Here is an 18,067-nt window from a genome sequence, read left to right as displayed (position 1 = left end):
CGGTGTCTGTTACGCGCACCAATGCTCATGTGGTTTCAATTATCGTGCCCAGACACAGGCGTGATAATTGAAAGCACATGGGCGCGCGCACCACTCGAAGGCCTGTTTTTTTGTTTTTTTTTACTGCAGCAATCACTTTTACAATCGCTTTTACAATCGCTTTCAGTGCCCCTTTTTTTTCTCCAGTGAGCAGCTGTGTTAGTTTATCATAGCTTTCCGAATGCCTGGGCTACTCAATAACATTACGGGAGAACATTTCTTCCCAGCTGCCACAAAGTGCACGCCTGCCCATCACCCCTTACTGAAGTCCCACCTCTCGCTTGTTTACTTTTTTGTGAGGCCACAGCAGCTGCTTGTTATCAATTCTTTCCGCGCCTCGCTGTAAATTACAAGCCAGACAAAAATAAAAGGTTGCGAAGCCCACAAAGTGAGACTGACGTTTGTCTCAACCGCTCCGAGCATGAACACGCGGCGCACAGACTGCAGGCTCGGGTTCAGTCAGTCGTCGAGGAAGGCTTCCTTGAGATTTCTGAGTAACTGAAGATTCAACGTCAAGTTAAACCCCTGTGAAGAGAACAGCAAAGGGGCGCAGGGAGGCGTCTGGATATCAAAACCAGCTATACACGGGAGACAGACGGCTTTCCTAGAAACCGCCGCTGCGAGGAGGGACGCGTTATCACGGAGCGCAATCGGATCATACCAGGGACACCACGTTATAGCGAGAAGTTATGCAATAGATGTTGCTAAGTTAGAACTAATCTTTCAAATGAGTGCTTGCAGTTATGCGCAGTGTGTCCTTTAACCAGAACAAGCAATGCATAGGGTGTTGCTTTAATTCTGTCAGCTCTGCGCGGGGTGCTACCTTATCCGAACCGGCTTTATGTGGCGCGCCGCTTCCCCGGAAGCCGTTTATATGGAGTACTGCTTTATCAGAAGACACCCTATGCAAGAGGCCGCAGCCAGTCAGCAGACTGGCCTGTCAGTTCGAGTTGGAGATTTCCTCACGGAGCAGTACTAAAACAGATTAGCATATGGCCGGTGGCTATGGGGGCAAAAACAGATGCACAGGAATTTGGCCTAGAGTAATTCCCGGTGTCTGACATTAATGTAAGCATTCCACCCATTTCTCTTACCTTCCTAAGCTTTTCAGAACCTCAATGCCCGGGGAGCTGATTTAACAGTACTATGCACAGAAAACTGAAGACACAATGCAAGGGATGTTGCTTTATTAACAAGCATTTGCAATGCAGTAGGTTTCGCATAACAATGTTTGAACTATTGGTGTTGCATTCTTTTTATTAGCAATGCCAATAGCTCAAACTTTAATAATGCGAGACCTATTGCATTGCAAATGCTGGTTATACGTGCTGCAGGGACCCCTCTTTACTGAAGCATCTATCTACTTTTAGTGGGTGTGTTCCTCACACCAGCTTTGCGGTCATTTCAAATAAACAAGGTATAGATTATGCAACTGCACGAGTTATAATTGCTTGATCACACTCTGGTACCAATGAGACCCTAAACCTACATTACTGAGGTGGGACAAAAGACATTGAAATTGTTCGTTTAGGGAAAATCTCTAAAATGTTTCTTTGTAAAACAGCCCCATGAATACAAGCCTGATAAACTAACATAACTTCTGATAATTAAGACGAAGAAGTGCAACAGCATCTGATCGCTTTTGAGTTTTTAAGTACCATGGCCATTAATGAATCTAATGACAGAAAAACGTAAAACGGGCAATTACGCTGTTGGTCCTTCCTGAAAGTAAACGCTTTAGGGTGGTAATCATGCAAACGGCCAAAAGTCAATGAAAAATGTACTTGTTACTCTAAAATGCTTAAGCTGATAAATAATAGCTTATATAGGATAAAACTGCCGAGTATCAATTGTTTACAAGCATATAGGGTGGGAAAGAGGAAGGAAGTGGAGGGAGATGATGCACAGTTGGTAGGTCTACATATCCCTATTCAGCCCGTAAACACACTGTCCCACCAGCACACAGTTATGCATACCTCTCAGCCCATTGTAGCAGTTTGGCGGGTTAGGCTCTCAATTTCAGCGGGAGTCTCACTTCAATTTTTTTTAACAAAGTATGATATTTACTTCCTGTTACTGTACATACCCGAAATCTCAGTGTGTCACGGTCCCCCACTAATACAAGCAGATTTAGGCTAAAATGTCAGCAAGTGAATGAAGGGTGGTGGAGATGTGACCTGTTGGAATGAGTAGCTGTCATGAACTGTACTGCCCAGGGTTTGAAGCACAGCTTCAAGCACATTCTGTGATTCAGGATGAATTACTTAGCTGGCTGTATGCCTAAATATAAATAGTAAATATTTAATCCCTCTGTAAGGTTCAGGCTTAAGTGCAATCCTACACTCTCTCTAGAGTTAAGGCACACCTCGGTGGAGATTCGGCCTAATGTAGGAGATGCCTACTTTGAAACATACTTACTATCGCAATATCTGAAATGCTCCAGCAACATTTCTCGTGCTTTGGGAGTGGATCCTGTTCACAGCCTGCTCTGTGGTCTCTGCTACTTTGTGGGTTGTCTGAGGTGTGCAGCGGGAAAGCAGTTAAAGTAAGGCTTTAGCAAGTCAATCCACCAGTCCGCCTCTATATGCTAATCCTGCTGGCCCATTGTGGTGCATGAAAGTGGAAAAGCTTCTGAATGAAGGAGGGGAAAAACGTGTATACCAAAGGCGTGTGAGTTTAGGAGGTATAAGTTATGCGAACCTGGGCTGAGATGTTCACCTGATGCACATAAACTAAACACACACAAAAAACGTGGGTGATTTGTGTCTGGGCCAAACAGATTTGCCGCATCTATTTGCTAGACTTAATGTCAAGTTAAAGTTGAGTAAAAGCCATTCAGAATGCTATTTAAAAACATTCTCATAAATGTCTTTACGGTGAATAGACTGGACGATCCATGGACTACTTACACATAGAGATGTGGCAGTAGTAAGTTTGCATCTGCATGGCTTCCAAGAACCGCCCTCCCATCCCCACTAACATTACAGAAGACTTCATCTCCCTGACGCAAAGCTCCAATCGTGGGTTTTTCAACAAATCATTGTTTCCAGGTGAGAGAATTCAGTAAACCAACTAAAATCAAATAGAATCACAAGTCCCACAACATACAGGGTAGTTAAAACGAAAAAAGTAGGAATAAAGCCTTGCATAACTGAATCATCTGTTAACCTTAAAGAGCTTTTACACAAATATTATCAAAAGACTATACAAAAATCAGAATAAATACCAACATAAATTAGCACAGCCGCTTTTCTCTGGAGAAAGGTGGTTTTTACAGCATGATGACTGGATTTGTTTTAAAGGCATCTGTTGTAACCAATCATCTTAGAAAAGCATTAGATAATGCACAAATTCTTAAGAGAACATGTAGAATTAAAGCAAACATAAACCATGCAAATAATGCGAAAAATTGACCGTTGTGTATTAAACCACTACCTACATGACAAAAAGAACAGCTGGCTTGTTCAAAGCCAGCACTGAGAGACCTTACATTTTAAACAAAAAAATTAATAAAAATTAAAAACATTCTCCAATATCAGGAGTTGGCATACAGCTAGATTTTAGGTGATGCAACGTAATAAACACTTCCCGTTCGACGTTAATTACATGAATTACGGTACAAAAAAATGTGTAATTCAAAAGGCAGGTTGTGGCTGCTCCCTCTTGCACCGCGACTTACAAAGACACACAGGAACCTAGGTTTGTCTGTGAGGCGCCGAGACCCTATTGAGGTACACTAAAACACAAATAATGCCTCATATGACAGGATTTCAACTGATAGCAGGCGTGATGGAGACGAAGCTAGTAAACTACGGATTGATGGCTAACAGCCATTCTGCATACTGTTAGCATTATCTCTAATTTGCTTGACAACTGAAAAAAGGCACATCGTAAAGCCATTGTGACTAAAAAATAATGAAAATGGGGATAAAACTAATTGATATACCAAACATTAAAGTCATCAAAAGTACAAAAATTGATTGAAATATCTTTTGCACTCAAGGCTGCTCTCCGAGTCAGCCATCTTACAAGCAGATTACAGTAAAGGATCTAGGTGGGTCCAGGACAAGATGGGATCTGATCTTGCCCCCCTACACCTCCTGTCACTGGAAGCCCTGTGCAGAACATGCTCCTACTATAAGGTACCGGTGACAGCTGGAGGGTGGTGTTTGTTCCAGGTTGTGTCCCTCAAGTGAAATGGACACAAATTGTGAGGTTAATTGTAGCTGTGGCAAGAAGTGAATGAAGCACAGTTTACCAGTGCAAGCACAACAGGAGTCTGAGACTTACTAACCAATACAGCCCAAAGTAATCAATTACTGGATACTGTCCAAAGTAATACAATGCTTCAAACTGAGGCCACGCAAGTCAAAACTTAGGATCATAATCAACGCACTGACAGGCATGAAAGAAACGAGGACATCAGGGTATCTGCAATAACTCTTTTATTAATCAAGCTTGTTTAACTAGATGGGCTATTGACCAAAACATAAGTGCATGACTGTCCAATGTTAACTTTGGAAGAAAAAGAAATACTCTGTTTAAGAATTAGTGGCTCGGGAAAGTGTGAACATGGTTTTATATAAATGCCAATGTAAAGAATACAGCAACAAATTACAGGAGGTGGCCATAATGGAAGCCACACCACAGTGGCGGTTAGAGCTAAAAGAATCACAAGAAAACAATTAAAGACAGCCCTAAGTCAGTACTGGTCACGGTATAACACCCCTTAATAAACCAGAGGAGAGCCCCTCATCTTTCCTCACCTATGTGATCGCTCACATGGTCACAGCAACACATGCCCGGAATGGGGAACGTGTGATCACATTCTATTACTATGTAGATGACACACAAAACCTCCTTAAACTGGAAAACCCCACAGACATTGGAAAATCACACATTTTTAATTTCCTCAGATCCGTTGATCAGTAGATGACATGGAACCTTCTCAAATCGAAAGTTTCCAAAACGGAAATACTCACATGTGGCGATTGAAAAATTATAACCAATTCGCCACCTGGCCTGACAATCTGGGAACACCGCCTAAAGTATCTAAGGAAGTGAGAAATCTCAGAATTACCACTGACTCCAAGCTATCAATAAATGCCCAAGTGAAACCAGCATTGTCATAGCTAATAGGTCTCGCCTTTGGGACCTTATAAGTGTTTAGTTATCCAGCACAATATCCTTGGTGCAACAACATCAAGTGTCGTATGGCTAAACACTTATAAGGTCCCAAAGGCGAGACCTATTGGCTATGCCACAGAGAGTGAGGCAGAACCACGCGAGGGTGAGAACACTGTGTGTGAGAGGGCAGGTACACAAGAAACATGGGGGTGGGCATTTGAGAGGTAGGGCAAGGGGTCAAGGAAACAGAAAACACATGCACTCTAATTTACTCTCATGGAGTGCTTAACCAAAAAATAATTTTATGAATGAGAACAAACTATGGGAGGCAGGCCAGGTGGAAATACGCCCACAGCCAACGAGAGATATATCTGACAAAAACTTATTGCATCAGTAAAAGACAACTTTTAGAAATAGCCATTTACTTGCGACAGCAACAAGGTGTAAAATAAACCCGGGACCATGACCTTTCTATGGGTAGCAACAAAGGACAACCTATATATCATGGTTTTATTCCACAAAGCAGATTCCAATCACTGCATTGAGGCCATAAGTCGTGACTGGAAACACAAATGTGTACCAATAGTCCCTTCTTCCCTTTACAGCCATTCCTTCAGTCAAAGAAAAAAAAAGCAAAGTCACTATAAAGAGCAAAACAGGTATAGAATGCTACTAACTGTTAAACCTTTGTCAGAAGAACAAAGAATTACTACTTACCAAACATTGGAATTCTGGAAACCGCATGAAAATAATTTTATCAAGGGAAAAAAAGCCAGTGTCATAATTCATGGAAGGTTCTGTGAAGAATGAGCAGGACCACTGACAGCTAGGTATACAGGCAACAAAGTACTAGAATGCCAAAATGTGTAGCATGCTAAGAGGTGAAAATGGGTGTAAAGTCAGAACACATCGGTGGAGATTTACAGGGGCTCTATTTAAGGGTTGCAGAACAATGCACTGTGCAAATCGTTCAGTGTAAAAACAAGAGAACGAAGAGTGACCACATACAGCTCACCTTTGCAGTGCAATCGCTAATATGATGTAGTAGTGGTGGTGCACTATTAGTGTGGCAAAGCACCAAAAACAATAGAATTGCACCCTTACCATCGGCTGGTAACTGAAAATTACCAAACTTACGGTATAAAGTGGCAGCTAACAGTAATTTGTTATTTTTTCCAAGGAAACACCAAATCAAGAGCCAACATCCAGTAGAATCAAATCCCTCACACAGTGTATTGCATCCTGGAAGTCGGACAGAGCACCAGGCACCACTGTCCAGTTTTAAAGTATGAGTGCAATACCCATTAGAGACCCAAAAAAAGGTTAAGTCTTTTAGTAGATTCACCATGTTGCATTCTGTGATCGAAAAATCTGCCAGAACCATCATAGACAAAGTCACAGGATTCCGAGATAGACAAAACTAAGATGAGCTCATCTGCTTCACCACGTGAGACAACATGCAGTTATCTCCCATGAGAAAACACAACATGCAGCCATCTCCCATGAGAAAACACAACATGCTGTGAAATCCCATGAGAAAACACAACAAGCTGCTATCACCCATGAGAAAAAAACAACATGCTGTGAAATCCCATAAGAAAACACAACATGCAGCTATCTCCATGAGAACACTCAACATGCAGCCATCTCCCATGAAAAAACACAATATGCTGTGAAACCCCATGAGAAAACACAACAAGCTGCTATGACCCATGAGAAAACCCAACTGTGAAACGGCGACACGGACCCCCCTACACAGAGAACGCCCTCACTCACCTGTATCACCTTCCTTTCCGCCGGGACTGTATCCCCGCGAACGCTTCCCCCGGTCAGTAACAGGAGTAGGCACTACAACCGTGACCAACGGAACCCCGCCCTCCTCTCTCTTGCAGGAGCCAACCAGTGACCTGCAATCGGAGGAAGCACAACCCTCTAACCCCGGACGTCCCGCCCCCGTGGCAGCATCGGAACAGGGAAAAGCCGAGACCAGGAACAAGACCGCCGTTGGAGTATCGTGGCAGGACACTCTAACTGGAGCCGTGGAGGGAGAAGAGGCGACCGAAGAAGACGTGTGGACGGAAGACTGGTGGAGACCCGAGGAGGTGGCTGAAGAGCGGCCGTGACTCACCGGAGGGTCACGGCGGACCGTGTGAGTACCCGTAATCCCCCTCAGAGCTTGCTAGGTGCTCATTGTAGACCCCATGTAAATATCTCCCTCTTAGGCACGAACTTAGACATAATTGCACTGTATAAGAACTGTAAAGCACCCTCACTGTGTATATATATATATCCTCCCCCTCACGCCCGTACCTGACACACTCTCGTTCCCTGCCTCCCTGCTCGAACCTCCCTTCCTCACGTTCATTCCTTTCTCTCCCTCACGACCCGGGTGACGGTGGTGGTATTTGCTCGGGAATCCCCGGCAGGACTAACAGGTCTCCTGTATCTCTTATTTGCCCTCCGAGGTTCCTCCCCGAAGTCGAACCCGCCAGAAGACCCTGTAGAAAGGAACTGGACCCAAGCCCGACGCAGAACTCGGACCCTCTTGTACAGACTTTGTTCTCCCGACCACCCCCCCGTTTTGCTTTCTGCCTTGTATTTGAATAAACACCGGCATAGCCTGCTATATCCGGCCTCCTTGCCTGCTTTTCCAGCCTGCGGTACGCCCACCATCACACCAACATTCTGTGAAATCCCATGAGAAAACACAACATGCAGCTATCTCCATGAGAACACTCAACATGCAGCTATTTCCATGAGAACACTCAACATGCAGCCATCTCCCATGAAAAAACACAATATGCTGTGAAACCCCATGAGAAAACACAACAAGCTGCTATCACCCATGAGAAAACCCAACATGTTGCGAAATCCCATGAGAAAACACAACATGCGACTATCTCCCATGAGAAAACTGTGCAAGTAAATCAGACAGGTGTTCCACCACGAAAATCTAAGTTTTTCTTTCTGAAACCGAAACCAACGTCTTACCCCTTGCCTATATATACACTTCCTCAACCAAAAACAAACCAATAACCTTGGCCCTACCAACTGCTGTTACCAACAAGCTACACTGATTAATGTGAATTAACTGTAAAACAAATTGATAGTTATAATGTGCATCTCACTGAGTTCATTTATTTTCTTAAGATTTCACATTTCTTTCACACATATTCACAGGTATTCGGTATAAGTCACAAGAAGGAAGGAGTGCGAACCAAAAGAGGTTTTGAAAATGTGATCGGTTTACAATGCTCCCTCACTCTGCCCACTAAGATGGGCGGATGACAAACGAATGCACGCTTGAGAGAGGAAAGTGGCAAGATGGTGAGAAAAGCACAGGGCTGAATGACTGCGGGGAAGCGTGCACTCTCATGGAGCACTTCACAAAAAGAAACAAATATTTCCCGAAAAGCCGACACAGGTGGAAGCACAGAAGCAGCCACTCAGAGAGGGGGTAAACAAACAGGTTATGGACGGGTTAACAAATAAAAACAATGGAAAAAACCAAGAAAATATAAGTAACAACAAATAAGCAGGGGCAGCGTACATGGAGGGGCTGAAGGAAGGTGTGCGCGAGGTGGTGCGTGCACGCTTGCTTTTCAAGCACTGCACTCGTGCTTGTGGCACGCCGCTGCTCGCTCCCGCAAGGTGGATGCTGCCACAAGCACGAGTGCAGTGCTTGAAAAGTGAAGACTGGTGGCTAAAGACCCTCCTAGACCAGCGCATGCGTGCTGCCTAGGCAAGACCTAAAAACTATCAAGATCCAGCTTCATTACTATAATACCTCTGCAACGCATCTTTCCCCACAAGGTCCAGACTGCCATCTCTCTTGTTCTGTCTAAACTCGATTACGCCAAAAGCCTCTACCATAGATCATTTGCAACAACTAAACTAAACATGGCCGCTCACCACCTCCCTTTGCTTGTGAGCATCTCTGTAAGGGTGCCTCACCTTGAGAAACACTGATTTAGAGCCTATTAGTAGGAACTCTGTCTTTGAGACCTAAAGTTATGCATCACCTAGTGAACTTTCACATTTAGGTAGTTACCCTGTCTGCTGCCGTATAGGGGTGTCTTTGAATATGGGTGACATACTTTATTAATTTAATATACATATTCTAAACTAGAATATTGTGACGCATGCTAAAAAAAAAAAAGATTTTCCTTGTGCTTTTAACAAATCGCTCTAAATTAACAAAATGTATAAAACAGGAGTACATTTCTTATTTTTAAAAAAGTATTATCCCCACTGCACGCGTGTGGTGCTCTCTCCTCTCCATTAGAAGGATGTGTGTTATGGGGTAGACAGTTATTATTTTATAAGCATTGTATCATTCATCAGAGGCCATTATGAGGATGTCCATACAAGGTCTTAAAGCATTTGCCTAGTTAATCAGAAAAGCAAAAATAAAAACATTTAACATTTCAAGAGCACGGGAATCAACAAAGTGAGATCTGGTCAGTAGGTCACTTGGGGCTGGCAGGGTTTAGTGCAGCAAGCCTTCTCGTTTGTCTCAAGCAATTACAAGCTTCTTTATTGGGAATACTCTACCCCTAGACACCCACCTCAAAGACATCTATCAGCCCAACAACGTACACAAAAGAACGGCGGATTTTCGTGACACTGAAGCCAAAACTAAATTGGTGAAACACCACCAGTGCAGTGCATTCCATATGGACTTTACTAAATAATGTAATACCAGCATGCAGCAATGGACACAAAACAATAATTCTTGTTACCATACGTTCACAAAGTTTGTAAGCACTAGTAAGATAGCAGTGCAAGTAAGGGTGGAGAAAGTAAAATCAAAAGAAGACCTATCTGACTAGAAATACTAAATGCATGTAAATACAATGTGTCTCAAATGTCTATGTTTGGAATTCCCACCCTCCACAAGCAGACTCTCGCTTTATTTCATCTGCCCAGCGCGGTCTATATTTTGAAGTTGCCCTTCACTCCCTGGTGTTTTAACTGTGATGTCAGTGTGCATGTACATACACTATAAATTACGTCTACACCTGTTTGACCACTTCCTAACTCGTTTCCGATTGATGTATTCTTGCTTCAGCGTGTCAATAACAAAACAATTAATATCAATGGGGTATCCCGGTAACATGTAGAACCTGGGGAATTCTAACAGTATATAGACAGGGGTTTTGCCATTAAATGTACCATTGTTTTCATACTTTTCTTCGTAAGTGCACCGTTACTTAGGGACTAGCAGTCAATGTTGCACCGAAATACACTGAAACAAAATGACAACGACACTAAGGACTGTAAAAGTGTGTGCGATATATTAGAAAATCGTATATGATAACTTACAAGTCAAAATTCTTAAGACAGGACTGATGCATGAATAATAAAAGTTACAAACAAATGTGCCTGATAAATTACACAAATAGAAACACCATGAAACATGTAGACATTTAACAAGAACAACATAAAAACACGAGTAGTATAAACATGCAAAAAAAGCAATGTTGCTCCCTAGACAGACATGTTTTGCATTCTGACACAGATAGGTCTACTTGGGCATGGAACACTTGTTCAGATTACGTCGACGTTTCGACCCCCAAAGAAATTAGTGTGGTTGAGTAACTTCACCACAGGGTCTTCTTCAGGACTATGTACTCGATAATAAACAGCCTGTGATAGGTAGTTTTCTCTGTCTGAATTAGAGTAGCAAATTGCATAACATAACATTTTGTTTCAATGTATTTCGATGTAACATTTACTGCTAGTCCTAAGTAACGGTGGACTTACCAAGAAAAGTGTAAAAACAATTGCACATTTCATGGCAGAACCCTTGTCAATATCAAGACAAGGTGCTATAAGTACATGAAGAAAAACCTGTAGGCACTAATGCTTTCTTAACCATACAAATTTCACTAAAAGGCCACACTTAGCTGGCAACGTGGTTCGGTAAATCAAACGCTCACTACTGACAACTACAAGTCACAAGTTTGAATCCCAGCAAGGTCAATGCAACCTTCCATACTACCAAGTTTTGTAATCTATCATCGATTTTGGTAATAGCAACACGTTACTAACAGCAGGAAGGAATGAGAGAATTGCAGTTTTATGCAATACATATGAAAAGTTATGCTCAGTATATAGATAGTTTACTCATGAACTTACATTACGCACATGTATGCCTAACACTGGTGCACAGGCTTATGCTTTTGTGAATCATGCTTAAAGTATGACTTTCTCAACAGAAATATGAAAAATCGTGCGGTACCTACTTGAACACCTTTATAAATCCCACACTGTCTACATTCCGTGGCTTTGACTCATTTGTTAATGCTTATCAAACTCTCAGAGCATATATCTATGCATAGGCATTAACCTCCTCCACATACCTATGCTTCTGTTGCATCATTCCCACAACTACCATATGCCATGATGTCCTACCACCGTGAAGAGGTTTACACTACGCCCTTTCCCACAGCTGTACGCCAACATGTCCTACCTATGTTTGCAAAGCTTTATTGTTCATCTCTCAGCAATATTTCATTGCAATAGATTTATCTACTGTCTTATCCGGAGCCCTCTTTCAAAGTGCCTTTTACCTAAACTTATTTTTAACACTATCTCTACGACTGTTTCATGCCAACTCATCGTACAAGACTAGTGAGAAGAAGCCGGGTACATATTTAAAACTGTATGTGTATGTATACTTTGCTTTGTCAAACACCATCCTGTAAAACGCCCTGGAGTCAAGACTACAAAACATAAAAAAGTAGTATATCGACAAACCATTGTGACCACCTTTAAAGTAATTATTTAAGGCATCACGGGGTTCCCTGCAATGAGTTCTTGGTATTATTATCTTTAAAATCATGGTTGAGTGCGCATGCAACAGCATGGTAAACAATTCTGTGCGATAAGAGCTGCAATCCTACTGTAGCGTCCGTTTTACAGAAAGTACCACCTGATTCAAACAACAAAACCATTACATAATACCGTCAGTCGGAGCAATACTGGGTTCTTAAAAGCTGTCCATCAACACCGCTGCATTCCACGTGAAAGAAACGTTGCTTTAGAGACATCACTTCCAGGTACCAGAATGTCAGCGAGAGAGAGAGAGAGCCAGTCAGAGATGATAAAAGCCTGCCTTCCCTGGAAACATAGCAGGCGTGCTTCAGAAAAGCACACTCTGGGGTTTTACAGTTCAGTGGGACTCCCTTGACAGAAAACAGGGCTCCGTGGTATGTTTATATACTGCAACACGTTGAAGAAAAGTCAACATAACAATCCGCGCGCACACACACACACACACCCACAAGTGGTTCTGCGCGTAGGCAAACAGATAAACAGATGTAATGAGACGTATAAACTATACCAAGTGAGCTAAATAGATGGAGCTATTGTTCATGTGCAACCCATCATCAGGACACGGAACTGAAAAGACCTGCACAGTTTATGCAATCAAGAGGATTTAAAAGGTATGGCAGGCTGATAAGACTTCTCGTTGACTAGCACGATTCGTTCAGGATTACAAACATTTGTTTAGTAAAGCGGGTTATGTGGCTCTAAACCACTGAATGTTTATGTAACTAACAGTATACGTTTATTATAAGAAAGGTCTAAAACGCCACCAGGTAAAGTACAAGAAAGCTATGGGAAGAACGCCCGAACGACTCTCAGCTGCTGATTACTGGGCCGCATTCCAGTACGTCGTTTTTCAACTCGTCTGTGCCAATGCAGACAAGGAACCAAGTGAACATCTTAATAATATTTTTTTTCCAGAATTATAACACCAATGGGTCGCGTGAGAAGGCGGATATTGATGTGAGTTTTATTAGAGTTTTATGTACTTTTTGAGAGCTGGATCATAAAGTCTGCAAGGTGTGGAGGTCGCCCCTGCATCAATAATGCACTTGTGAAGACTGCAGAGCCTGTCTGTGCGCTGCACTGCTCCAACCTTGCTCGGGGGTCCTTTACTTTTTGACCTGCTCCCTGCCTTTACTTACATAGCGCCTAGAGACACCAGGCGTTTGAGGGTTCGTTCTCCAAAACAGGACGATCGCGCCACATAAGCAGCTGAGAGAGTCTACTCACCGGTGTGTCGTGGGGCAGGCCTCTGGCCTGGGCGTTCGGGCGGACAGACTCGCTGGGCCACGGGCCGCTGGTTCCTCCCAGACAACCCGTCCGTCACTCAGACTCAGTTCAGAGTCGGTATCTCTGCACTCTGGAGCAGGAGGCCGCCCACCCTGGGGAGGCGGGGCGTGCAGCAGCTAAACGCTAGGCATAAAGCCTGTCTAGCCACATAACGCCACAGCCAATGAAAACTGATTAGAAGAGGCTTACCCATTCCAGAACCACGACGCAGTTTCCAGCGGCCCACAACCTGTAAACAAAGGAAAATCTGATACCTAGCCAATCCGAGGCCACAGCGCACTCTCGGGAACTTCCACGACCAATAGATAACTGGTAAGAGACCTTGTAGCAAATCACAGGTCGCGATACAAACTCCGTCGCCCTCCAGGAAATTAACCAATCGCGTATAATCGTACAAGCCTGGCCCAATCACTACGCTTTTACTCACCATAAATAGATCATATGTTCGTTCACCTCATTGGCTGTAAGAGCCGGTAACTTAGACATAACATGTTGTAATTCTGGTAACTAAGGGACGAGTACGTTGTTGTGTCCGAGACCGTTGCAATCTGAGATCCTAGAATGCGATGACCAGGGATTGCAATGTGGCTTTGGAGAGGGATTACTGGCGTTATTCGAGACTTGACTACATTCGTCTGTTAACAGCGACTGTTTGACAACGGCATCCTAGGGTTCAGTATCAAGTAATGGACTGTATAAGGAAACACGGACAGTCGATTAAACTAAGCTGAATATGGACGATTCCATGTTTATAGTCCGTTGAATTAAGCACTGGTAAAACTGATACATTTTTATCAGGGTCGGCCTGGCCTATGTGGCAATCAGGCAATGCCTGAGTGGCTGGTCTGAAATGTTAATATGTGGGTCGGTTGTTAGGAGATCCGTAAGCCGTTTTTTGTGATTAGGTGGGCCGATTTTTACTGTTGCTTTTTCTGATATTTTACCACAACATTGCCAACAGGAAGCACAAATATTTTGATCTTTGGCATTCTCTAATTTGCAACTGCTAGCCACATACTGATCAACACTTTCACCAGTCATTTGCTTCTGTGAGTAAACATTATATCTCTATAATACAATGCTATGTTCTTTTGAAAAATTTAAGGCCAATTTTTTTTTGCTTCCACAAACACATTCCATCCTCAGCATATCCTGAATCTTCTTCTGGGGATTGAATTTCAGGCAAATTATCAAATATTTGCTGCCCCTCAGTTCCAAAACGGTTGTCTTCCTGGCTACGTTGTAATTATTCCCATCAATAGCAACCAAATAGTTTCAGAAAACATGCGCCCAATGTTTCCACTCCATTTTAGGCTTCCCTGGCTAAACCAAACAAGCATTTGCAATGCAATATGTCTCGCATTTACCTGAGTTTGAGCTATTGACATTGCAAATAACAATGCCTTTTATATTTGTCTTCGTTTTAAAAACATAAATAAAAGGCATTATCATTTACAATGCCAATAGCTTTAACTTGTGTAACTGCGAGACCTATTGCATTGCAAATGCTTGGTATCTCTCGTTCTAATTTCCCTAACTAAAGTTCCACAAAATATTTGTGGTTTGTTGTTCTGCCTACAGATGTTGTCCTTATTTACTATATTATTTGAAAGTTCGTGTCTGCGCTTTACAAGAACTGCTACAATACATATAAATAACACTGTAGCTTGTTATTGTTACATTGCAGGCTGCTTGGAACAGGGGACAACAACAATGTGTCAGAATTCACATCTCCTTGTGTTCCAGCTTGTGTTCTGTGACCCAGGGCTGGGTCAGAGGGGGGCCTTGTGCAGCCCCCACCCCTCCTCACTGTTCCTGTGAGGTGCCAAGAAGGGCCTTTTAAAAGATTGGCAGGAAGTATTGACTAATTGATCGCTCTCAGTGCCGATAAATGGGTGTGAAAATACACGGGGATTGCATGAACTACCACTGTGTGCGTCATTATTTATAGTGGGAGGGCACCAGAAGGTACGTGATTAACAGACAGCCAAGAAGAGTCAAGCAAGCCGGTGATTGGTGGTAGGCGACAGGAAGTAACAGAGGGAACTACGTTAGCTGTAGGGGGTGAGTAGGCGTCAGTACTTTACTTTCTTTACGCTTTTACTCACAAGCAGTTACAAAGAGAAATTCAGAAGGAAACAATCTAAAAGTCAATGTGTGTGTATCAAGTTAGCTCCAAAGCACAGATTACTGAACTAACTTTGTAAAAGGAATGGCGAGTATAGTAGTTGTTCTGCCCTGCCACGTTTCCCAGGTCCACGCGTTACCAGCTACTCCAGTCCAGGTTTTTTCTCTAAAATCTGGGACTTGAAGTCTTGCTTGTTTTATAAAAACAGGAATATAAATTGGGGAGCTATATGAGTAAAGCTGAGTAGGCATAACCTGAAAACTTGGGGTGCTTCTATCCGGATCAGAAATGGTGGGGTTCTCAGGCGACCGCAGAGTGTGGCCGGCTGCTGGGGGTCTTTTGACTCCGCCAATGCTTGCCTCGTCGGGCTTGTCCTGGGAACTGCCCCATTCGTGATGTAGTCGATTCCTTTTCTTCTCCAGTAGTCAAAGTTAACAGTAACTTTTAAGCAGCTGAGGAAGGTGTGTGCAGCCACAGTGCTGAGATGCAGACAGTTCAACTGTAAAATGGAAGCGCCTAGAAGCTGACATCTCACAGCTTAGATGAAGAGAGAGGCAAATACTGCACGCTGTTACCAAGCTGTGCATTCCGTACGTCGAAAACACAAAGACAGAAAACGTCTGCTTTAAACGGGGCACTTAGACACTGCAAACGCAAAATAAAATGAGGCGCTATGCTCTGAGCCAGCAGAGGTGTTGGTGATACAATCCGAGGTATTTCTCTTGCGGAGATAAAAAAAATATATGACATGAATTAAAGCACCTTACCGCCAGGTTTCATCTAGTGAATTGTCTGAAGTATTGACAATTGTCAGGAAATTGCATGGAGGGATAGGCGTAGATATGAAAATCTGTGACGTAGGTAGATTTCCATACCATGCTGACGGGAATTTTTTTGCATCCCTGAAAAGCCAAACATCTATCCACGGGTTTCTTTGTGGTTTTATTTTATGTTTTTTTCTATATAAAGGCTAATGCAACTTGTTCATGCCGGCCGTAGCTAAAGTTAACGAGCCGGCAACAAAAGTGAAAGCAACCGCGAGCGGCCAAGACACAAATCATCCGCGCGGTGGGAGACGCCATGCGCATGCACATCACCTGTCTGCGCGTGCCACCTCCTGTCTCCCTTCAAGAAGGAAAGCAACGACAATAGAGGCTCGCTAGCGAAGCAGCGCATGCGCTGCGTTCGCTAGCGAGAACTAAAAATGAGGAGGTTTTTGCACATTTCCACTACCAGACATAGCGCAACTAACAAGAAAAAAATCTGTAAAGAAAAGAACGAGAACGGAAAAGAAGAAAAGAAAAATGCTACCACTGAGTAATGCCAGATGATTTGAAACAAAGTGCAGCTTCAGCTTCTTCAGGTGCGACCACCACTTCGAGAGGTAAGTTGGGATCTTGGAGAAGAGGTAGGTACCCCAAAGAAAGGCACAGGGGGCCGCAGGGCGCGATGGCAGGGGTGTCTTTTGGTGTCGGGAAATCTTACCCTCAGCTGGTCGCGGTTGGAGGGGTCCTTGGTTCTGAGGCTGCAGGCATCGTCTGGTTCGTCGAGGAGGGTCTTTGGGCACTGGATTCCGGGTCACAGTCGCCGGGGGGACTTCCTCGTGGTCTTGGATCACTCGGGCACAGGCCGGGCTCGGCGGGTGCAGAGTAGGCTGGATTCCCGGTTCCTGGCTGGCACCAAAGGTGGTGTTGTTTGAGCAGAACCACTGCTCGTGGGAGTCCCAGTCTTTTGGAAGGTTCAAGGCAGGCAGGTCCTCAGGGGGTTTTCGGGGTTGCTGTCCACAGGAGATGCCGGAGTTTCGCAGGAGCAGGTTCAAGGATCAACAGAACTGTAGGGTTCTGGCGCCAAGTCAGTTGGTGTCGTCCTCTTGTTAGCAGCTGCACGGCAGGTCTTCGTGTTTCTTGTTCTTCTTCTTGTTGCAAATGGGATCTGCAGAAGGAAGGTTCAGGGTGCCCCATAATACTGAATTTAGGGGCGTTACAGGTAGGGCAAGGGCAGGGACCAATGGGTCCCTGTCCTGGGGTGAATACACCCCCTAACCTGCTCCTCTCCTGTGGGAGGGGGACAGGAGCCTATCTCTGATTGGGCAGGGCTCCCCATCCTCAAGATGGCCGGGACCCGGAGTTGTGCTTCACCTCGCCTCTCCCACCTGAGGGGTGGAGTTGGCACAGGCTGGCACACCCCCTTTCCTGACATAGGGTTTCCCGCCAGTCTTCCCGCGAGAGTGGGGGTCAGAACTGGTGGGGGCCACTTGCTGAGTACAGCAAGTGGTCTGGAGAAGCTCACAAAGGCGGAATGCCTTTGAAGCTTCCCCTGCCCATCCTGGGGGAGGAGTCTTGGCACCTTGTCCCAGGATGTGCATTGTTGCAGGCCCAGGAGAGCGGGGGCTCTCCACCCAAGGGTCCAGCAACATGTCTGCTGTGTGGCGGCCTAGGCAGCCTCTCAGACAAGACGTGGATTGTGGGTTAGGTTTCAGAGGAATTTCTAATATGCCCTCTTTAGTGCATTTTACATTAAATCCCACACTGGCATCAGTGTGGGTTTAATGTGCTGAGAAGTTTGATACCAAACTTCTCAGTCTTCAGGGAGGCCATCATGGTGCTGTGGAGTTCGTAATGACAACCTCCCAGCACCATATACTCT

At 44.1% G+C, this 18,067-nt stretch overlaps 1 protein-coding gene across 1 annotated transcript in view; it reads right to left on the bottom strand.

The window, feature by feature from the left end:
- PALS1 (protein associated with LIN7 1, MAGUK p55 family member) overlaps positions 1 to 13,402 on the bottom strand; it is a 423,019-nt gene extending 409,617 nt beyond the window's left edge. Inside the window, exon 1 of the mRNA XM_078659539.1 lies at positions 13,234 to 13,402. The gene's annotated coding sequence lies outside the window, so the exon portion shown is untranslated. The remainder of the gene's footprint in view (positions 1 to 13,233) is intronic.
- Positions 13,403 to 18,067: the final 4,665 nt, after the last annotated feature.

Source organism: Lissotriton helveticus, chromosome 9, assembly GCF_964261635.1.
Source record: "Lissotriton helveticus chromosome 9, aLisHel1.1, whole genome shotgun sequence".
Taxonomy (NCBI): Eukaryota; Metazoa; Chordata; class Amphibia; order Caudata; family Salamandridae; genus Lissotriton; species Lissotriton helveticus.
The sequence above is the reverse complement of the archived record's forward strand: the minus strand, read 5'-3'. Positions and strand labels throughout refer to the sequence as shown.